Here is a 22,743-nt window from a genome sequence, read left to right as displayed (position 1 = left end):
TTGGAACATCTCTGCAGGACCAGGTGCTGAGGATTCAGCTGAGTGCAGAACATAGAAGTTTATCCCTGGCTTCAGAAAGCTCCATGGAGGGACAGATTTTGATCAAATAATCATGGAAATAAATGTATACATCCCCAAATATATGATGAGTGACAGGAAGCAAATAAGCCGAGCAATAGGAGAGGATCTGAGAGGAAGGGTAGTTTTTACAGGGCTGGGGGCCGTGGGCCAGGAGAGGGAGATACGGGTGTTACTATCCTCATGCTCTGCAGATGTAACTGTCTTGAGGTCACTGCCAATTTCCATCAGTGAAATACTCAGACGTTGGCATTTTGCACTGCCTCCTACAAACCTCTGGCTGGCGATTCTGATCTCAGCTTCCTGCCCGTGTGTGTCCTCTGTTGAAATCACTGTTTGCTGGGGGTGGGGGGTGGGAGTGGTGCTAAGGGGATCACAAGTGCAAAATTCTGGTTTATTTAGTGAGAAGGGACTTTCTAACTGGGGTTTTAGCTGAAAACAAATTCCTAGTTTTTTCAAAACCTGGATGCGCTGAGGGTTCCTCTGTTTGCCATTAATAACATCTCCTTATGCCCTTGCCCCCCACACACCACCATCCTGACAGCCGAGGCTAAAGGGTTTACCTTCTAGTAATTCATCCCTAATAACATACAGGCTACACCTACACTTAGCACAATAGAAAAAAACAAAAAAGGTCACGTCTGCCCACCTAAAATAAACACCAGTGTAAAGGTGGGAATGATCTTTCAGCAGGCAGTTTTGTAAAGCCCGAGATGCAGAAAGTGACAGGAGGAATATGCATTTTAAAGGTCATTCCAATTACCGTGCTTACGTTAAGCTGCCACTCTGGACTTGATGTGAGAAATCCCACACTCTGTGGGAGACATGAGAACACATGGATGGCAGGGATCTGAGCAAATAGGAAGGAGAGTAATACAAATTACTATTTTTTTCAGTGATATTAAATAATTCTTCAAGGTCCTAGACATCTGAAAAGTAGAAGAGACTCAAGTCTTGATAAAGAGCAGGGCAACTCCTAGCTCCAAAAGCCCGTGATTCCATGATGTATTTTCTCTAAATTCACATGCGGTACAGTCGAATGAGGACCCATCAGAGAGGCCCCAAAGACGAGCTCCTGACTGCATTACCATTTCCAACTATTTCATTGTCCACATCACAGTGAATTTGTAACACAACTTTCCTTGATAGAATTATCTTAAATGTGAACCGTGTTTTAGATAAGGAAATAAAATAGCTGAGAACTATTCTCATAGTGGCAATTTGCCTCATAGCTCTCTCACACTTCCCACCATATATATTTTATTACAGTTCTAGCTAGTGTGAAATTCAGATTCTGGGTGTGAATGTCACATGCCCTCCAGCATATGATGGAGCCTGAGGCACTAAACACAAGGGTCCAAATGTCCCAGTTTGTCTTTTGAGGTCTCCCATGGCCTCACCTCTGCCTTTCTATCCACCTTTATCTCCTATATTAATTCGTCCTCCCAACAGTATGAATTTGCTGAGCATCTGCTATGTTCCCGAATATATACATATCTGCCTACAAGAAGCTCAAGGTCACGAAAGCTAGACAAGATAGCATGGGGATTTTACATGGGGGATCTCATGGCACTGAAGGGCATGATGCTGTTACTGAGTCCAGGCTTGTACTGCTCACCACATAACAGGCCAGTAAATCGAGGGACGAGGTGTTGGGGCAAGGGATAGAGACTTTATTAGGAAAGCCAGCAGACAGAGAAGATGGTGCACTATGTATCCCAAAGAACCATCTTACCCGAGTTAGAATTCAGGCTTCTTTTATACTAAAAGGGGAGGAGGTGTGGCTGGTTGTTGTAAACTTCTTGGTGCTGGAGTCCTTTATTCTTGCAGCCGTCCACCTAGGTCAGGTCACGATGTTCCTGTAAACCTGCAACAAAACTAATGTTATTCTCTGTTCTGAAGCTTTTAATCTCTCGAGGAAGACATCAAATATAGTCAGTTTTTCTTCTCTGTAACAAGTTGAGGACACCTGCTTTGCAATCATTTGAACCTTAACAACATTTGCTCATAGTAGCTACTAATGAACTGCATGTGTAATAGGGAAGAACAAATCTGACTCCATATTAGATCTGTTGCTTTTCCTTTTAACCATTGTGCTCTGTTGCCTGTGCTTAGTCATGTTGGCTCTGCACCTTTTGTAAAAAAAAAAAATGTTGCTATAGCCTGGAATATACAGGATAGCCCATTCTTAGGGGTCTGACTTTTAAGAGTCCATTCATATAGTGATAAAAAGTTTCAGAAACATTTGTGTTGTTGGAGGTTTACAGGAACATTGTGGCCTGATCTACATGGACAGCTGCAAGGACAAAGGATTCCAACACCAAGAAGTTTGCAACAACTAACCATGTCCCCCTCACCCAGCCTTTAAAAATGCTTTGCTGAAACACTTCAGGGAGTTTGGGGTTTTGGGGGCATGAGCTACCGTCTCCTTTCTTGGCCCTGCCATAGGCCTTTCTCTGCTCCAAACGACGACATTTCAGTTTGTCTGGTTTCACTGTGCTTTGGGCACACAAACTTGCATTCGGTAACGCATGTGGAGCCTGTGAATCTCAACCTTCCTCTTGGAGCTAGATATAGTACTGCCTCAAGATAGGGAATGGACTTGATCATCTTTAATATTTTTGCACACCCCAAACTCTGGAGACTGCTGTCCAAGACTTGGGAGTTAAAACCCTTCACCTCTTTCTCATCTGAAAAACTTCCCAAAGTGGTTCATGCCACATATCTCTGTTTGAAGAGTGCCTATTGGAAGCAGCTGGTGCCAGCTGCCAGCATTCACGTGGTGTGAAGTGCTCCTTCTGTAAGCACTAGTGAGAAAGAATATTTTTGTTTAGCAAGGCCATCATAAAATTAGACAAGCGAACCGCAATGCATTTGAGCCATGTAGTCTATAAATATTACAGTGGAAGCAAGCATTCCAGCACATTATCCTTATTACAATCTTGTGCTTTAAGGAAAAAAAGTGGGGTAGCTCTGCAAGAGAACGTGAGTCTGAATGGAAGGCAGCTGCAGAGAAAGGTACACAGATTTAGTAATTGTGAAAGGATGTCACCCAGTCTCCCTGTAATAGGATCTGGAGACTGCACCCTCTGGATTCAGTGAGCTCAAGGCAGTTCCTGGTGGCTGAGTTGGGAAAGCTTGTGAAATTGGCACTGTTTACTTATTAGGAAGGAATGGGATAAAAAAAATATTATCAAAAGATGCCAGTGTGTCTGTAACTGTGTCAGCTGTTCATCTGAAGGTGAAATTATGAAAGAAGAATAAAGATTTCCCATGAGCCCAGAGAGCGGGGTTGGAATGATATACAATCCATACTCTGTCACTGTCTCTATTTTCCCTTTCTTTTTTTTTTTTTTTCAAAAGTGCCTGGCAGGGACTTAAACAACATTGTTATTATTCATTTGGCTATGTCAAATTCTCTAGTGTCTTCTAACATAGAGAGCGCCTTCCAACTTTTGCCAAATACCATCTAAAGCCTCTTTGTTTAAAAAAAAATAAAAAAAGACATATAGAAGATTTATTTTTTTCTTCTCCTCTGAGGTTTTCCCCTTACTTGTTTTTACATTATACTCTTGCTAGAGTCACCTAAGCTTAGTAGCATTCAATGATGGGCCAGGTGCCATGCTAGGTTTTTTTTCCTCTACTAATTATCTTGTTCAAATCTATGGAGAACTACATTAAAATGTTTAAAATAAACTTTTCTTATTTTACAAAGGAAGGGACTGAGGTTTGTTGTGGGTGTTAGATGACTTTTCCAAGGTTATATAGTTAGCAAGTATTTTAATTAGAGGTTCATGGGTCCCCAAACAACCTGGAAATAAAAGAAATAATGTCGCCCTTTGAAAATGAAGCTAAACATCTAATAGATCTGAATGGATTATCTTGAAGATACATGTAACATCTATGCCAGGCAGGACTATGCCTGGATTGATGCTACTATTTCTAAAGAAAGAATGTGTTAAATAAAAGTAGGTTGGTGAGAAACTGAATCATAAAAAAGAAAAATCAGGGCTTCCCTGGTGGCGCAGTGGCTGAGAGTCTGCCTGCTGATGCAGGGGACACGGGTTCATGACCCGGTCCAGGAAGATCCCACATGCTGCGGAGCAGCTGGGCCCGTGAGCCATGGCCGCTGAGTCTGCGCGTCCGGAGCCTGTGCTCCACAGTGGGAAAGGCCACAGTGGTGAGAGGCCTGTGTTCGCCCCCCCCAAAAAAAAGAAAAAAAAAGAAAAATCAAATAGGTAATCTTATTGTAGCTGAATAAATAAAGACCTTTTTAACCTCAGACACTTAAAAAAAAAAAAAAAGAAGGGGAAGTAAAAGCAAACCATTTCTCCAGGGTAACCTCAAATAGAAGCAATATAAATGGCATCAATTGCACAGATCAAGATTCACTCTTGATCTGAGAAGGAGAACCATTGTGGATCCAAATACTTCTCCCCAGTAATGAATGAAGCCAAAGGGGATGGAATATAAGTGTTTTCCTCAATGAATCAACTACTAACTGTCCAATAGAATATTGGGATACGATGGAAAGGATCTCTTTTATGCTGTCCAACACCTTGTCACTAGCAGCTATTGAGAACTTGAAATGTGGATAGTATGATTGGGGAAATTGATTTTTTTATTTTATTGTTCAAATACATGTAGATTTAGATAGTCACGTGTGGCTGGTGACTGCCATACTAGGTAGTGAAGGAGTAGAACTTCTGCTTGTGCCAGTCTTCATAGAGCTTAGATTTTTCTCCTAGTTCAGCAACATGGAGCTGCACCTGGGCTAGTTTCAAAGACTAGGTTTGGACCTCAGAATTCAGACCTGGTGGGTGGATATGATGCCCACCATCCCAGCCCAGACTATGAATGACCATGGTCTATATATTTCCTTTATCAAAGCCATTTACATCAGAAGAGAAAGCCTTCACTGTTTGCCTTAAATTCTCCCGAGATCCTGGCAGACCAGTGGTTTAACTATTATTCATTCCAAATGTCAAAAAGTTTATATTATATATACTTAAGATAATTTTACACGTTCAAGTATTCTTTTGCTGCATCTGTCGACCAGTTTAGTGCTGCATTCTAAATAAGGGTACATTTTGAGTAATCATGTACCTTATCATCTAATTATAGAGCATGTATAAAGCTTTGGTTTCTAGTTTCTTTTAAAAAAGAGAATGTTCTTTACATTTTTTATCCCAAATATTATCATACATGCTAGATTTATTGATAAATCTCTAAACAGTGCCTGCCTGCATCCAAGCAGCTTGCAGTAAGAGGTTCATATGTGGAACCAACAAAACCTATGTGAGTTCACTCACCAGTGGGTATTTGGATCAGTGAGTCTGTCAGGGAGTAGTGGATTAAACCCAGAAATCCTAGAACCATCCTTGCTCTAATTTCAAGTTTAACTGACTGCTTTCTAATATTTTGCAAGTCCAAGAAGTTTATGTAAAGGAAGAGGACATGTTGGTCGATCAGGTGGAAATATTGGGCCCTTTGTAAATTATAGCTTTGCATGTAAATTCAGGAATTGGAATTCTAGTATTACAGACCAGTTTTTGGAGAGGTTTGCTTGCATGAATCATAATCCTGGTGACTGAGGGTCCTATAAATCTGACAAGCTTGGATTTCAGTGCTTTTCAGGTTGAGAGCCCAACCTTTGGATAGGAGGCGTTCCAAGGTAAAAGCCACCTAATGGGGTGTCTGCAGCCCTAGTTGACTTCACCTGAGTTCTTGTACTCCCACAAATGGCCTCAAAGAAAGACACACAGCATGCTTCAGATTTTAAACTAGCATACTTTTCAGTGCTACCAATGGGTTAAAAGTAATCTTAAGATTTGAGCCCAACCTTATTGGATAATAACTTCAAGTTTTAGAATGCATAAAAGTCACTTGGAAAGCAGTTTTAAAATGCAGATTTCTGGACCCTACCACCCCAGCGATTTTGATTCAGTCCATTTGAGGTGAAGACTTGGAATCTGCAATTTCTCAAACACCCCAGGATGTCCGTGGATCGGTCTTTCAGAAATATTGAGTCAGCAGATTAAATAGAAAAATGTCCTTATTGAGCTCATCATAATAGAGTCTCATCCAAATTTTCTCTACACAATGGGGAACAAGATTCCTACCTCTGCCTACTGTTAATAGAATTCTATGGAAAATGACTCCTTTGTTCAAATAAGTTTGAGAAATGCTAGAGTGAGTCAAGTTATATGGGTTTCATTCCCACAGGACTTGTGTGTGTGTGTGTGTGTGTGTGTGTACATGCATATGTACTCATACACTTATAAAGTGAGCAAGAAGGGACTTGATCAGAAGCAATTCACAATTTCACAAATATACTTGACCACAAGACCCTTGTTTCCACAGACTACTCACCCACATAAGACACTTTTGGAAAGGTTGCCCTGGGTATAATAAAATCAGAGTTGAACACCAGGAGGCAGTCAGTAGTGTAGACAAGTGACTTCAAAAGCTAGCATTACAGAGAACTAGAGGGTCATCACAGACAGTAAATTTGTTTTTCTCTTTTCTGAACAAAACAAACATTTACTCATGACAGTAATTATTTTTCTTTTTTTTAATTTTTAAAATTTATTTTTGGCTGTGTTTGGGTCTTTGTTGCTGCATGCAGGCTTTCTCTAGTTGTGGCAAGAGAGGGCTACTCTTCCTTGCGGTGCGCCGGCTTCTCATTGTGGTGGCTTCTCTTGTTGCAGAGCACGGGCTCTAGGCATGCGGGCTTCAGTAATTGTGGCACATGGGCTCAGTAGTTGTGGCTTGTGGGCTCTAGAGCACAGGCTCAGTATTTGTGACACACGGTCTTAGATGCACCGTGGCATGCGGGATCTTCCCTGACCAGGGATTGAACCTGTGTCCCCTGCATTGGCAGGCAGACTGTTAACCACTGCGCCACCAGGGAAGTCCCATGAAGGTGATTCTTGTTGCAGTGGGGGGAGGGATAAATTAGGAGTTTGGGACTGACATAAACACACTACTACATATAAAATAGATAACCAATGAGGACCCACTGTAAAACAGAGGGAACTATACTCAATGTTTTTTTTTTTTTTTTGCGGTAGGCAGGCCTCTCACTGTTGTGGCCTCTCCCATTGCAGAGCACAGGCTCCGAATGCGCAGGCCCAGTGGCCATGGCCCATGAGCCCAGCCACCCCATGGCACGTGGGATCCTCCCGGACCGGGGCACGAACCCGCGTGCCCTGCATCGGCAGGCGGACTCCCAACCACTGCACCACAAGGGAAGCCCTCAATGTTTTATAATAGCCTATAAGGGAAAAGAATCTGAAAAAAAAAATATATATATATATATATATATGACTGAATCACTTTGCTGTACACCTGAAACTAACACAACATTGTAAATCAACTATACTTCAATTAAAAAATACAAAAAAAAGATAGGAAGATTAAAAGTATTTCACGTATATAAAAATTTCAGGGAAAATTCAGTAAGAATAGAGAATGAATGCAATGTATGATTTATTTCCTAAAACCCCAGAGATGGGGAATAGCCTGCAATTTTGATACCCACTGTAATGTTTTCAAAGGTGGCTTCAGACAGAATTCCAAGGGATTCCAAGGCAGAGTTCAGGCCCCATGGAGAGAGATTACAGTAGGTGACTAGTGATCTCTGCCATAGAAGTAGGAGGGAGTGAAAACAGGGTGACTTCCAACTTTTTTCTTAGCCGTGGAGGGAAAAATTAAACACAAGAATGAGAGGTGACCTGAGTCATCTTAGACTGAATGTCAGTGCCATTCAATCCAACTGAATACAAATCTGATTGATGAACAGTTAAGGATTGAACTTTATGGCATGGATTTTTAATCTTGGATTTTGAATATTTCCCACTAAGTTTCTCATTAATATAAGACTTTTTAGACCACATTCTCCACCCTTTTAAAGTCAGGTAATAATGAATCTAAACACATTGAAAAGAAAAAATATATACTTTTGGAAGGAAGGATTTAGTGTTTTCTTTTTTGGTGGTTTTTCTGCAATCTTCATGTGCAGGTGTCGTAGCATTGTAGCTAAAATTGAATTCAGAGCCTATTCCTAGAACAGACACAGAGTCAGGGACCAATGAAGATGCTGACTGGCTGCGGTCAAAATCAAGAGCTCCAACCTTGGCCGTCAGCGATTTTATCGCGAGGCAGTGTGTGGCCACAGAGTGTGGTTCACGTCTCTGCTGCCTTACCTCTCAAGCCCTAGAGGAAGATCTGAACTAAAAACAGAGTGGTGGCTGCTTAGGTCCCTCCAGGAAGCCAGGTTTCCTGCTCCAGTGGACAGGACATGGACGCAACTTAAATGAGCAAAGATATAATGTGACATTTCTTAGCAGCTCCTGAGGTTAACAAGATAATGGAAATGCCAGATCTGCACAGACAGGCTGAGTAGCAAACTGAGCTGAGCAACATGCACACGAAAGCTGTCTCTCCACAAACTGGGAAAAAAGTATCTGCTACAAAAAGAGAGAAAAGAAAAAACACAATCTGGATATGTCTCACAAGACACCTGCAAGTGTAGATGGAAACAATAATGAGTTCACACTTTATTCACATTGTACAGTACCTTATTTCCTTCCCTGAGTGATTTGAGATTGTTTTTGTCTTGATTTGGCTAAAGAGGAAGTTAAAACTCAGAGGGTCATAAATAATTTCAAATGTCATGCAAGCTAGAAAGTGACTCAACTGGGACTTGAACTCGGGTCCCTGTAATCTGAAGTCTGGGTTATTTCAGTGAACCCTGTCATGTCTGTGGAGGAGCCCACTCTAGCTCAACTAGGACACAAGGGAACAATCCCAAAAAAGGCCTCACTCCATAGCAGAGTTGCCGTGCTCAGAAATGAGAGCATCTGGTACACTCCCTAAGTCTCTGCTTCTCAAACACCAGCTCCAGTTTAATTGAACTGGGTGACTTTTACAGAAAAAATAAGAGAACCTTATAAGCATGTCCAAATGGCTCAGCATCCTGGATAATCCAGGCCTTGCTGGTGTCATGTCTGGTCACACTATTTGTGGGTTCTAGAGGCCATGGCAGTGACCACAGCCATGAGGACTATCTTGGACAGTACGAGACTCCACTGAAAAATACAACCTTGGAGGAGTCAGGATAATAAAACTTGGGGGGATTGATGAGCCCAATCATAATCATAACCTGTGCCCTTCTTGGCTTATACTATATGAGTGTTTTTTTTTCTTTTTTTGTTTTTGTCAATGAAATCCTTTATTCCACCAAATAAAATCATAGGACTGCCTATAACAGATGAAAGAGATATTTGAAGATCAAACTAAATAATTCTAAACTTGGTCTGTGAAAACATGAAAGCACTTTGACCCAGGGGTCACAGATTACAGACAGATGTTAGCCTCACCACCCTTTCATGTGGCTTTTCTGTTTTGGTTGCTAAATATTTAGAAAATCTTGATTCACACAAGTAAGTAGTTGCCAACTGATACGAGTTTTGAATACCTTGCCTTGCAAGAGCAGATATTTTTCTTTGACTTATCCAGAAGAGTTCAAAAGTAAGGGTAACGTTTTTTATTTCAAATTTGAGAACTGTGTGCATTCCTCATAATTACGGAAGCCAGATAAATGCCTAGTCAGTGTCATCACTTTCTAGAATATCGTCACCAAACAAAAGCTCTTGTGCCTGATCCACAGTGAAGCCAAACAAACTGAAATATTGAAGTTTGGATCTTGAAGTTGGGAGCAAAGAAAGGTTTATTGTAAGGCCAAGCATGGAGAATGGGTGGCTAATGCCCTCCCCCACCCCCAAACTCCGATCTCCACGAAGGGTTTCAGCAAAGCATTTTTAAAGGCAAGATGAGGGAGGGGCGTGGTTGGTTGTTGCAAACTTTGTGGTGTCAGAATCCTTTGTTCTTGCAGCTGCCCAGGTAGGTCTGGTTACAATGTTCCTATAAACCTCCAACAAGACGAATGTTACTCCCTGTTCTGCAAATTTTTATCTCTATATGAATGAATGGTGTTACACCTTTAAAGGAGCCCTGAGAATGGGCTATCCTATATATTTCAGGCTATAGGTAACATTCTTTTACAAAAGGTGCAGAGCCAGCATGACTAAGCACAGGAAAAGGAACTGATCTAATATGGAGTCAGATTTGTTCTTTCCTATAATATGGCATTATTTTGATGTTGCATTCATCTTGTTCTTGCTTTGTTATTATGCAGGGAAAGAGCATGTGGCCAGCAGATGTTCCTGGGCTTGGCTGGGTTAAAGTGGATTTAAGTGGGTTAAAGTAAGTGTAGCAGCACCCCCTTCTCAGCCACCCTACCTGCGGGGGCCTACTGTTAGTGCAATGTGTTAAAATCTGATACATAACACATTGTTTTTTAAATTTAAAATTAAAAAAAAAACCAGAAATATATGCAAAAAAAAAAGGGGGAAAACCACTACAGTTTGCAACCCCCAGATTGAAATAGTTCTCTACCGGAGTCTAGACCCTAGCTATTCACAGCAGTGTGAGGACCAGCAGCCTTGGCATCTCCAGGGAGCTTATAATAAATGCAGAACCTTAGGCTCTACCCCAGACCCACTGTATCAGAGTCCACATTTTAAACAAAATTTGAGAAGCCCTGAACCTGTTGATAACATTGTACCCATTCATAGTGGGGTCTGAATGATGTCCTAAAATTTAAGAATAAGACCATTCTAATAATCTACTGTTCGCTTTTCCTGCACAAACTCAACATAACAATTGAGATGCCTTCTAAATTATGTTAAACAAAATCATTCTACTACAAGGCACACAAAACCTTTTACCTAACTGATAATGAGGTAGAAAAACCAGACCAGATTGCTCTCCCATGAAATGCAGAGCCCATCTATAAATCACGTGCGTGCTCTTTCCATTCTGATGAAGCATGTTTATGCTATGGAGACAAATGGATTGATTAGAGAAATTTGATTCTATGTGATTTAGTCAAAATGACCCACGTTAGGTTAATAGGGAGTTTTCTTCCCTTGTGATTTTCAAAAACGTATTCTTTTATTACTTGGAGAAAGGAGATAACGTATCTTTGCCTCTAAAGTAACCAGGTAGCTATGATTTGCTATTAGATTCCTGGACTCCAGTTGCTTCTCATAGTAACAAGTATTGGAATGGGTAACACTGACAAATTCTTCTTGACTTGGAATGTCCTGTGCTTTGAAGAAATGGCTTTTGAGGAGAGCTGAGTCTTTCTTGGTCAAAAACTTGAAGAGAGGACCTTCCCATTTTGCTATTCATTCTCCACCAAAGGCTAGTGCAGGGAGAAGTGGACACTGTGGGGACCTGGCTCTGTCTTGAACCACAGCAGGACTCCTGGGATCACCGATGTGCACTGCAAATTTATTTGACCATCATTGCTTTCTCCATTATCTGGGGATCTTCTCAGCAACTATTGACAATTAACTCCCTGCTGTGAACTAGACTTGGAAAATTTAGAAAACTGACTTCTGACACTTTCCTTTTTATTCCCTTAATTCCTTAATGTCTACATCTGCTGTAATTACAGCAAAATTCAATGATAATGAAAATCCAACTGTGGGGTAAAATGGGATTATGGTAATTGTTAGAATGGAGAGGCATAGAATTAGGTTTCAAAAGCTTTCAGAAAAGCTATCTAACCAAAACAAGATCAACGTGGTTGGCTGCTAATTAAAGCAAACAGACAAAGGAACGAAGCAACCTGGCTGATTTTTTTTTTTTTTTATGTATGAGCTTTATTAAAAGGCTTACATTAGTCAGCTTGCATTTTGAGGACTGTTGAAATGTTTTGTTCTTCTGTCTCTAAGGAAAGCATATAGAAATTGAAACTGACCTTCAACTGTATAAAGGAGGGATGAGAATTCTTAAAAAGGGAGGTAACTCCATGGAGTGTAAATACATTCAGACTCATTTATAGATAACCACTTATCTGAACATTTGGGAATTCCAGAGGCCTGTCAATGGATGTTCTATTCGTTTCAATCTGTTATGGGAAAAGGAGAAGAGGACAATTTGATAGTGAGGAGAAGTATTTCTATAGGTGTTTATATAAATGTACTGAACGTGTTTTAGACGGATTTCTCTTTTAACAGGTGACTTTCTTTAGATGCTTTTGAGTTGGGAATGTTTTGGGGGGTGCACATGTTTCTAAAGATTGCACATGTCTAAATAACTGCAGTAAAGACAGGCATTCAGGCATGCACAGTTAATGATTGGGCTTATTTTCTTAGACAAAGACCATTTTCTTTAAATTTTTACAAGTGATTTAAAATATTCGTGGATCGATAGACAGTCATAATGAACGATGATCATTAGGATTATTTACCAGATGAGCTTTGTTCCAAAGGAGCAGAGGCCTCACCCATGGAATTTTATTTGCAGAGTTTAATGAGGGTGATCTATTAGACCTGGCTTTGAATGCCTGTTTTGCTCGGGCTGGTGAGCTGGGACCTCACTGAGCCAACCGTAGCTTTATGTAGAAGACTCATTCACCTGGACATCTTCTCTTGACCAGCTGGTAGCATCCCTGGGCTAAGAATGTGGCTTGGGACAGCTTGACTATCAATTCCTAGTGACCATTTTCTAAGTGGAATGAGTTTCTCTTTGCTCTTGTCCAATAGTGAAATAAAATATGAAGATCAGCTCATGGATATATTTCTTTCTAGTTTCATTGTAAAATAAATGATCCCCCCACAGAGATATATAAAGAGTAAGATGGTACTTTTATTCTCACACTTTATTATTAACAGATTATCAATTTGGTCTATTTACTTCCAGAACTTTTTCTCTCTCTATAATAACAACAAGGACAATCACAGCAGAAACTTCACAAGTTACTCTACAATGTTTTTTATGTACTCAATAGTATATTATACATGAAAAACTTTCTAATGTATGTATTCATTTTAATTGCCTCATAGCATTCCATAGTGTGGATGTGCCATTATTTATTAAAACATTCCCAAAATGGTAAAGTATGTTTCCATTTTTAAATTGTTAATAATGATAATAATTTTACATATATCTTTGTGCATGTAAGAAAGCATTTCTGGGGCATTATTCCAAGAAGTGGAATTGCTAAATCAAAGCAGATTCATAATTTAAGGTCTGGAAATGCCACTATATCCATGGCAATGGTCTTCACATTCTGCATGAACAGTGAGGAACATAACAGGGAAACACTGGCCAAGGTTATGGAGGGGGAATGTGTTAAACAAGAAGAAATACACAGAAAAGATAAAGAAAATAAAAAGAAAAACCTCAATATTAAAAAATATATATATGCAAGTAAAAGGAGGTAACTCTTTTCCCCTCACACTTGCATATTAAGAAGAATAAAATAAAATCCAATATTTCCTAGTTTTAAGGAAAAAGTTTCACCTAAATAGTGTTTAGGGGAGTTTAGGGCATTTTGGAGGAAATTTTGGCTAGCAGATTAAACCCAAAATTTGTTATTTTCACCAAAAAGTACCCTTTAAGGTGACAAAGAGACCCACAGAAGCGGGGAGATCAGAGACAGAATTCAGTGCTTCAGGCTCAGCAAATGGAAGCCACTCCCAGGGATGCTCTGGGCATTGTGCAGAGCCTGATGGGAGAGCAGGGGGCAAAGTGGGGGGCCCAAGGTCTGGTGCTGTTCACAAAGGATGAATTTTGTAGGCAGGTTAGATTGTTCACAAGTTTACTTTTTGTTTCAAAGAGCAAGATTAAATTTCTCAGAATTACAAATTCAAAACCCTGTTGTTTAAGCTTTTTCAAAATTCAGCTTATAAAATTGTATTCTACGTATAAGTCTAGCAAGTATCAGCAATCAAATCGCAAAGACTTTGAATAATGCTTAATGCCATTTATGGATTTGATTATTTAAATGCCTTCAAATATTGTAAACTACACTTTCTTTTCAATTTTTGAATTTTATTTAATTTATTTTTTATACAGCAAGTTCTTATTAGTTATCTATTTTATACATATTAGTGTATATATGTCAATCCCAATCTCCCAATTCATCCCACCACCACCGCCCCCTGCCACTTTCCCCCCTCGGTGTCCATATGTTTGTTCTCTACATCTGTGTCTCTATTCCTGCCTTACAAACAGGTTTATCTGTACCATTTTTCTACATTACACATATATGTGTTAATATACGATATATGTCTTTCTCTTTCTGACTTACTTCACTCTGTATGACAGTCTCTAGATCCATCCATGTCTCTACAAATGAGCCAATTTATATGTTTTATTTACTCTCCAAGTAGTTTATTTTATGACATTAATAAACAAAATGCCAAATATTTATCAAAGTTAAATATTCAGAAGCATGAACATTTAACTTTGGTGAAGTTAATTTATTTGAGATGTTCTAATAAGGAAGATTTTTAGGTCTAAATCAGTTATCTTACACTTTTTAAATTGGAGTTTACAAGGTTGATACTTAAATAGGTCAAGTTCCCTTAAAAATTACAAATATCAAATAATTATTTAAAAATCTTTTCAAGGTTTTAATAGAATCTTGCTACAAGAGGAAAAAAAAACTATCTCAGGCCAATTCAAAGCTCCAACTCTTGGCAGGGCCTATTTTATGAAAAAGGAAAAATTAGATATTCCTTGTTAGACATAACAAAAATAGTCAATTAATGATTATTAAACTTCTTGACTTGATGAAAGACTATTTAAGGTCCTAAGTAAGCTTCCTCTTAAGGGTTACAATCTACTGACATTGCTCTTAATCTTATTAAAATTCACTATAAATATGCTTAAAGAATTTTTTCAAAGTCAAGAATGCTAGTTTCTTCCCAGAAAGATGCATGATATAGAAGTTTCTGGACAAGATCACCTTTGGGACCATTTTTTTTTCTTTCAGTACCCTATTCCTTCTTCATCCAAAAATATTAATACTAAGGCTTTGATTATCGTAAGCTGTTGATACTGAATTTACAAATTTTGGAGATTAGAAATTTTATGCCTTAAGTAGGCACTTATTATACTAAGAGATGAACATGCAGACATTATCCTTGTTGGTGGTGCTCCTGGACCACTCTGGCCCCTATGCTCAGTCAAGTGCTACACACCATTGATAGTGAGCTGGCCATGAAGTCTGTATCCTGGTATTCAAAGACAAATGCATTCCTGAATGCATTTTCCATTTTGCTTAAGACCGTGATGAGTCTCTGCATTTTTCTATATTTGTAAGATTAGATAATTCTTAAGTTTATATTAAATAATAGGTTAAATTTTTGAATTTTTGAAAAGGCTAAAAGGCTGTGTCTGGCTTGCATTAATAACTTATAAGGCCCTTCGACCCAAATCAGGCAGAGTCTAGAAACAATCTCATTAACTCAGATAGACTTAGCAAATACAGAAAAAAGTCTTTGTTATCTGAAAAAAATAAAATAAAAACAAGAGCAGAGCAGGGACAGGGGTCATCTTCTTAGCTACTTATTTAAAGATTTCACAAATTAGTAACAAAAAGTGTTTGAAATAGAATCAAAACCTTCTTTCCCCACCCTTCACCACTGCATGAGATTTATAGAGTAAATTATATATCATATATATATATGATGATATGATATATATATATATGATATAGCATATCATTATGCTAATTATATAATAAATATATACTTGATTCTCTCCTGTGGATTTATTTATTCCCAATTAACCTATTTGTCATGGCCATCAAGACCTCTTCTCCCACCAAAAATATATTTTAAGAACTCTGAACTGACAGCTCCAAGTTTGCTAACTAGTTTCTGAAATCAGTGGGAAACTGTGTGAAGCCTCCCCCCCCACCCTTAGCGGAAGTGATGCTCTAAGATGCATGCTTGGAGTTCACTTTAAGGAGATAGATCACATGGCATTTGGTGGTGGAAAGACTGCACCAGTGCTTGAGAGTACAGGCTTCAGTGACAGGAAGCATGGCTCCATCACTTCATACACGAACAAGTTATTTACACTCATCTTGTCTTACTATCTTCATCTATAAAACAGAAAATAATACATTAAAGCTACATCTCAGATGTGATCATGAGCACATGTTGAAGTTTCCTTTCAAGGGGAAAGACTTCAAGAAAGCCAAATCCACAATGCCCCAATCTTGGTGGAGATATTTTGTAGGAGACTAACCATGAATGTTTGGTTGAATGTGATTAGGTTAGTCACAAGACTGGTTAAATATCATTGCACTCTTTAACATCTGGTTAAAGGTAACAAGAGCTAGATGGGTAAATTGAATTTCCCAAACAGACTTTTTATCTCATTAAAACTTATCAAAAATTGTACACAGACTTATCAGGAATGCTAGACGTGTCTTCAAAGGAGCACTAAGTTGCATCATTTCAAAAGCATCTCCAATTTGTAGCAAATTATCTCTGTAAGTACTTCAGAGATTGTACTTACAAGTAATGAAAAGAAATTGCATCATTTACTCGTAGCCTTAAAGGCCACTAAAGAGGATCGTATTCATGGTGTCCATCTTACTTCTTCCCTCCTGCACCTGGGTTTCTGTCTCCTCTCTCTAAATTGCTTCTTGCCTGTGGTTGCACAGAAGGCTCCCTTTACGTGTCTCAGATTTCTTCACTTAAAAAAAGGTGAAGCTCTTTGTCTCCCCTCTACCCCACTCAGCTCTTATTGTGCTGCTCAGTGTCAGGCAGGTAATAGTAAAGGTGAGATGATAGGCTGTGGTTAGCTGAAGAGGTTTAGCTAAATGAGGACAGCTTCAGCTGGCTATTACACCCCAGACATACGAAGTTTATTTATTTATGCAATCAACAGCCACTTATTTAGTGTCCACTCTGTTTACTACATTGCATACTCAGTGAACAAAATAGAAAACAACTTATGCCCTTATGGAGATTACATGCCTTTGTGGGAAGACAGTAACAAATCATAAGCTTAATGAATAAGCAGAGTGTATATTGTGTTAGAAGACAGGAAGTGCTAAGGATGAAAAAGTAAGGGAGGCTGGGAAAGGGGATTGGAGGTGCTGAGTGAAGGAGAGTTGCAATTTTATTTTATAATTTTTTTAAAAAATTGAAGTATAGTTGATTTACAATGCTGTGTTAGTTTCAGGTGTACAGCAAAGTGACTCAGATATCTATCTATCTATCATCTATCTATCTATCTATACACATACACACTCATATGTGTATATATATATATTCTTTTTCAGATTATTTTCCCTTATAAGGTATTACAAAATATTGAGTATAGTTCTATACTGTGCTATACAGTGGGTCCTTGTTGGTTATCTATTTTATATATAATAGTGTGTATCTGTTAATCCCAAACTCCCAATTTATCGCTCCTCCCTACTTTCTCCTTTGGTAACCATAAGCTTCTGTTATATGTCTCTGGATCTATTTCTATTTTGTATGTAGATTCATTTGTATTATTTTTTGAAATATTCCCACATATAAGTGATATCATATGATATTTGTCTTTCTCAGTCTGGTTTACTTCACTTAGTATGGTAATCTCTAGGTCCATCTTTGTTGCTGCAAATGGCATTATTTTATTATTTTTTTATGTCTGAGTAATATTCCATTGTGTCTATATACCACATCTTCTTTATCCATTCATCTGTTGATGAACATTTAGGTTGCTTCCATGTCTTGGCTATTGTTAATAGTGCTGCAACGAATCTGTTTGTTTTTTGGTTTTTTTTTTTTTTTTTGTGCAGTGAATAGTAGTGCATGTACCTTTTCGAATTATAGTTTTCTCCAGATAAAGTCCAGGAATGGGATTGCAGGATCATGAAACTTTAAGTAGCGTGATTGTGACAGGCTTCCATTTTATCAGAGACAAGAAGGAGGTGAGGACTCGGCCATATAGACATGTGTGGGAGAGCATCTGGGCAAAGAGAACTTCAGTGCAAAGACCCTGACAAAGCAGCATCCCTGGTGTGCTTTAAGGAAGACAAGGAGTTCAGCATGGCTGGGGGAGATGTAGAAAAGGGAGAAGAGTAGGGATGAATTTGGAGAAGTGATGGGGTTACAGGTCAGCAGGAACTGGTAGGTCGTTTAAAGATGTTGCTTTTACCTTGATTAAAACAGAAAGCCCTTGAAGGGTTTCAATCTGCCTTAGATGTTAATAGGATCTCTCTTGCTTTTGTGTTGGGGACATACTGAAGGGATTGGAGATGGAAGCTGGTAGACCAGTTGGCTGATGATCACAGTTGTTCAGGCCAGAGATGCTGGTGACTCAGACCAGAGTGGTAGCAGGAGGTGATGAGAAGTGGTCAGATGCAGAACAGATTCTAAAAGCAGAGCCAGAGACATGTACTCGTCCCTCAGATAAGGGCTGTGAGGGAACGGGGGGACTTTCAAGTGTTGGGGTCTCGAGAATGGTAAGTATAGAGTTGCCCTCCTCTGATGGTGAAGGATGTGAGTAGAGCACTTGGGGAGCAGGAGGTGAAGTATGAGATCAGAAAGTCAGGTTTGGACATGCAGTTTGAAACATCTGCAGTTTGAAACATCTGACACCCAAGTGGAACTTTGAAGCAGGCAGCTGGATTTATGGGTCTGGAATTCAGGAGAGAAGACTGAACTTGAAATATAAATTTGGAAGTCACTGGCATGGAAAATCAGGAGATTTGCAATGACTGTTCTCAGTAATCTGATCTTCATTTAAGAGAAGCTAAAAATTCATATTGATTCTTTGAAACTTTCTAAATTATAAATATACTGACTATATTTTCCAAAACTATGTTGATTCCCCCTGCTTTCTTAATGCTTTTCCCAGGGTTGATCTACTCCAGGTGGAAACTTGTGCTTGGCCTCAGTGAAAGCTAAGTTAGAGAAAGACCACTCTGATCTTTCTCAAGGAAAACGGCAGGGGTCCCTTTGTTCTTCCTAATGCCCAGGGGGGCAAAGTGTATTTGGCAGAAAATATGCTTGCCAGGATGCTTGAAACTAGACTCTAGTCTTTGGAGTAGGTCAATCTCTCAGTATTCTGTGAAATACTCTCTTCTTTGAAGCAGCTTATCTAACTGTCTCCCTTGCTGTGCATCTTTAAGGAGAAACATTTTCTTTTCCTTCATATCTCCCTGCAAACAAGAAAGCACACCACCAAACAACTGTGAGCCAGAACCATATGCCACGGAAGGGTGGACGGGACCATTAATGAGGTCCATGGGCCTCTCCGGACAACTCTTCCGCCCACTTCATCTCTTACCTGGATGGTCCACAGATCCAACTAGCAATGAGCCTTCTCTTTTGGAAGAAGTTTTGATTTTGGGAAAAAATATACTTTCTCATATAAAACTCGTATAACACTTTTGTCCGTGTTATATTTTTTTCTTTTCTCCTTCCATTCCTAATTCTTTTCTGCCTTTTCTTCAACTCTTTTGTTCATCTCCCTTCAAATTATGCACATCCTACTTTTAGAAAGATGCAAACAGCTTCTGATGCATGTGCCCTGCTCTCCGAGTCCTTGCTGGCACACATCATGATGCTTCTTTGGGCTTCTGAAGAGTATGACATCAACAGTTGTGTTTATGCTGAAAGCTCTGTTTACTAAACATCGTACACCACAAGAAGGCACATCTGATTCAGCTAGATATGAAATATCATTAGGATTTTAGAAGATATTTGTTCAGCATGATTATCTCATAGCAAATTGAATTCAGTGCCTTACACCTAAGATTGTCACTGTCCTCACACTTAATGAGTTCTGTTCACTTCCGTAGTTCCACACTGACCTCTTTCTGTGTTCATGTCTCAAGTGCTCAGTGTATACCAAGTAGAGAGAAAAAGAAACAAAACACCAGTTAAAATGAACTGATTAAAGAACACGGAAATTATACTCCTAAAACTGCCCTTTTTAAATAAGCCAGTCGGGGTTACACATCTTTTATTTTGAGTGTCTACTTTACAAATGAGTTTTTCTAATCACAGTGTGCATTGAACAAAAATGAACCAAGCTCAAAGGCAGCCCTGTAAGTATTCATTTATTTTTTTTCTCGTTCTAGGAATATTAGATGTTTTTCTTTCCCCAGGTACTCTTTTTCCCTCTCAGAAATACATCATTTGTTTTTGAGTGACCATAAACAAATGAATTTCTAGCCTACATATTCGTTGGTAAATTGAGTTTAGTAACACTGTAATACAAGGTCTGTGTGAGGTTTTTGAAATATGTTCAAAGTACCCAGCTAGTTCTTGTACTTTTCCACAAGATCCCTCCCCCTACACGCCCCACTTAGCTTGGCAACATTGAGTTTTAAAAATACTTTAAAGTGTAAAATTGTAAGGAAATATGTGTTTCTATTGCTGTTTGTATTTATAGGATGCTGATTGACAAAAAGTTAAGGTGGTTAGTTGGAAAGAAGAGAATCCCAACTCAAGCTATCCTGAATAAATAGGGGGTTTTCCCAGAAAGATCTTGGGTTGTCTCACAGAATCTAAGCTAGATGAAAACAACCAGCCCTGAGAAAGATCAGGGATGCAACCTAATCTTGGAAACAGCAGAGATCCGCCACACAAATATTGTCAGGATTCTCTCCATCTGTCTTTTCTGCTGCATTCTGGACCTCAGCATTTTTTTTTCTCTCTCTCTTTTTCACTGCAGATAAGGTTTCTTCTCATGGCTGAAAACATGGCCAATGAGAACTTCTGAGTTTTTGTTTTATAGCTTCAGTCATCAAAAAGGGGTCTGATCTGAACTTTCTTGGTGCCAAAACCAAAAGAACTATAGGATAACTACCTACTGACCTGGCTTTGCTCAGCTTTCCATCTTTAAAGCAATTAACTTTTTCTTGGTGGAGGGAGGGGAACAGTAATACCATTGTTTGTCAATCGTGGAATCTGTGTGTGTGTGTGTGATTGGGGGAGGGGAGTGGGATGGGGTGGGATAGAGCGGCCATAGACATGTCATGTAAGAATTTGAGAGGTTCAGAGGGGAAAGATCTTGAGAAAAGTACACTGCAGGAGAAGCAGTATTCAGAAACAAGGAGTTCTGGATGCAAAAGAAGAAAAGGTGTGGAGGAGGGTGGGCCTTCACAGGCTCTCTATCAGGGCACACCCAGAGGCAGAGGTTCCTGCTTGGATTTTGTTCGTGAGGACACTGATGCTTCAAGTTTATCTAACTTCCCCACAGCACAAGGTTACTGGTGTCGGGGGGTGGGGGGTGGGCAGAAACCTGTGGTATATCTGAATAACAAGCCTGTTTCTTTTCCACCAAGCTGGGTGGGGGAATCCAGAGGAAGGGTAGAATTTGGAGTAGGCAAGGGCTCATTTTTTGGTTTATTTATTGATTGGTTGGATTCTGTGATCATGTTCCAGAGCAAAATTACTGAGTCCCCTTCCCCCCACCCCTTTTCCTGTGTTTTTAAGCCTTAGCTGGACACCATGGAGTTATCAAAAGGTTTTTCCCAAACAGAAGCCCTGTCAGCACAATAGTGTGTTTGCTGTGCTGAGCAGAATACTTCTAATAATATGTCTGGACATATGCAGGACTTTAGTTTCTGGGCTTTGAAACAATCATTGCTGGAGGGTTTCCTACCTATGTAGGACACTTAGGGTAAATCATATTACTTTTCCTTGCCTCACATTTTCGGAGGCTGCACAATGAACCCTTTTGTTGTATTATACCACTTCTGTGATTTTGCTGTTTATACCCTGTCCCTGTTGAAATTCATGAGATTTTACTCTTCCCGTAAAGACTGTTTTCAAAAATTTCAGTGTTTAGCATTGCTTTTACTCTTAATTTTATTTGTTATATGTATTGAGCACTTGCCTGGTTATTTTTTAAGAGAAGAGTACCCACAGTGTAGACACTTTAAATCATGTATATAAGAGATGAAGAGAATTACCCAAAGACACCATGTAGTAAATTGCTGAGCTGGGATTTGTGCTCAGATATATGTAACCCTGAAGTCTGTGATCTTTGTCCAGAAGAAATGAATGTTGCCTTCACTCCCCTTAGCCCAAGTGACACTTAACGTTTGTCCTTGTTATTTTTGCAGTATGAAATGTTTGTTTAACTTCATTGTGGCCGTGCTTCATATCTTGAATTTTCACTTAATCCAGTCCCAGTCTGTTTTAATCCTTTTTGCTAACATCATTTGTAGTAGCTATATGGTAGCCCATTAATATTATGTACTACAACTTTCCTAAGAAATCTTCTCATGTTGGAAACTTACATGGATTCATCACGGCATCATTGTGAATAAGGATAATTAGCATACATAGTTTTATGCTTTGAAATACATCCTAAAGATAGAGCCATCGAAGGGTGATTTCTGGGTTAACTTATATGAATGTTTCAGAGAGTTTTAAAGTGTAGGGTGAAAATATTTTTCAGAATAGTCATACTGTTTTCATTATAAGTAGTAAAGGCCTCATTTTAAGGGTGTTATTGGCTCTGTTAATAATGCTAGAATTTCCTAGTATGTTAACTGAACAGATACCATCTTTTCAAATTCATGGGGAGTTTAAAATAGATTCCTGGTCGTCACCCAGAAGAGAAGCAGGAGGATTATGACCTCAATTATTTGCCCCTTTCCCCTTTCCTTTAAAAATGCAAAACCTTTTCAAAATGCAAAATTACATCTTTGTCTATTTTGTTCTACAGTAAGTGAAAAACCTTACAAATTCTGACCACTTCAAATCAACTTGAAGTCAATGAACATGTGCCCCAATGTTGAGATGCTTTACTTAACTGCCTAAATCAGCC

The 22,743-nt window shown here is 39.1% G+C and overlaps 1 protein-coding gene across 2 annotated transcripts in view; it reads left to right on the top strand.

Annotated features, from left to right (window-relative positions):
* Positions 1 to 22,743, top strand: part of CNTNAP5 (contactin associated protein family member 5) — a gene marked incomplete at its 5' end in the record, with an annotated part of 887,048 nt that overhangs the window by 532,964 nt on the left and 331,341 nt on the right. The gene's annotated exons all lie outside the window — the stretch shown is intronic.

The sequence above is a fragment of the Mesoplodon bidens genome, assembly GCF_964165515.1.
Source record: "Mesoplodon bidens genome assembly, chromosome: 8".
In the NCBI taxonomy this organism is placed as follows: Eukaryota; Metazoa; Chordata; class Mammalia; order Artiodactyla; family Ziphiidae; genus Mesoplodon; species Mesoplodon bidens.
The sequence above is the reverse complement of the archived record's forward strand: the minus strand, read 5'-3'. Positions and strand labels throughout refer to the sequence as shown.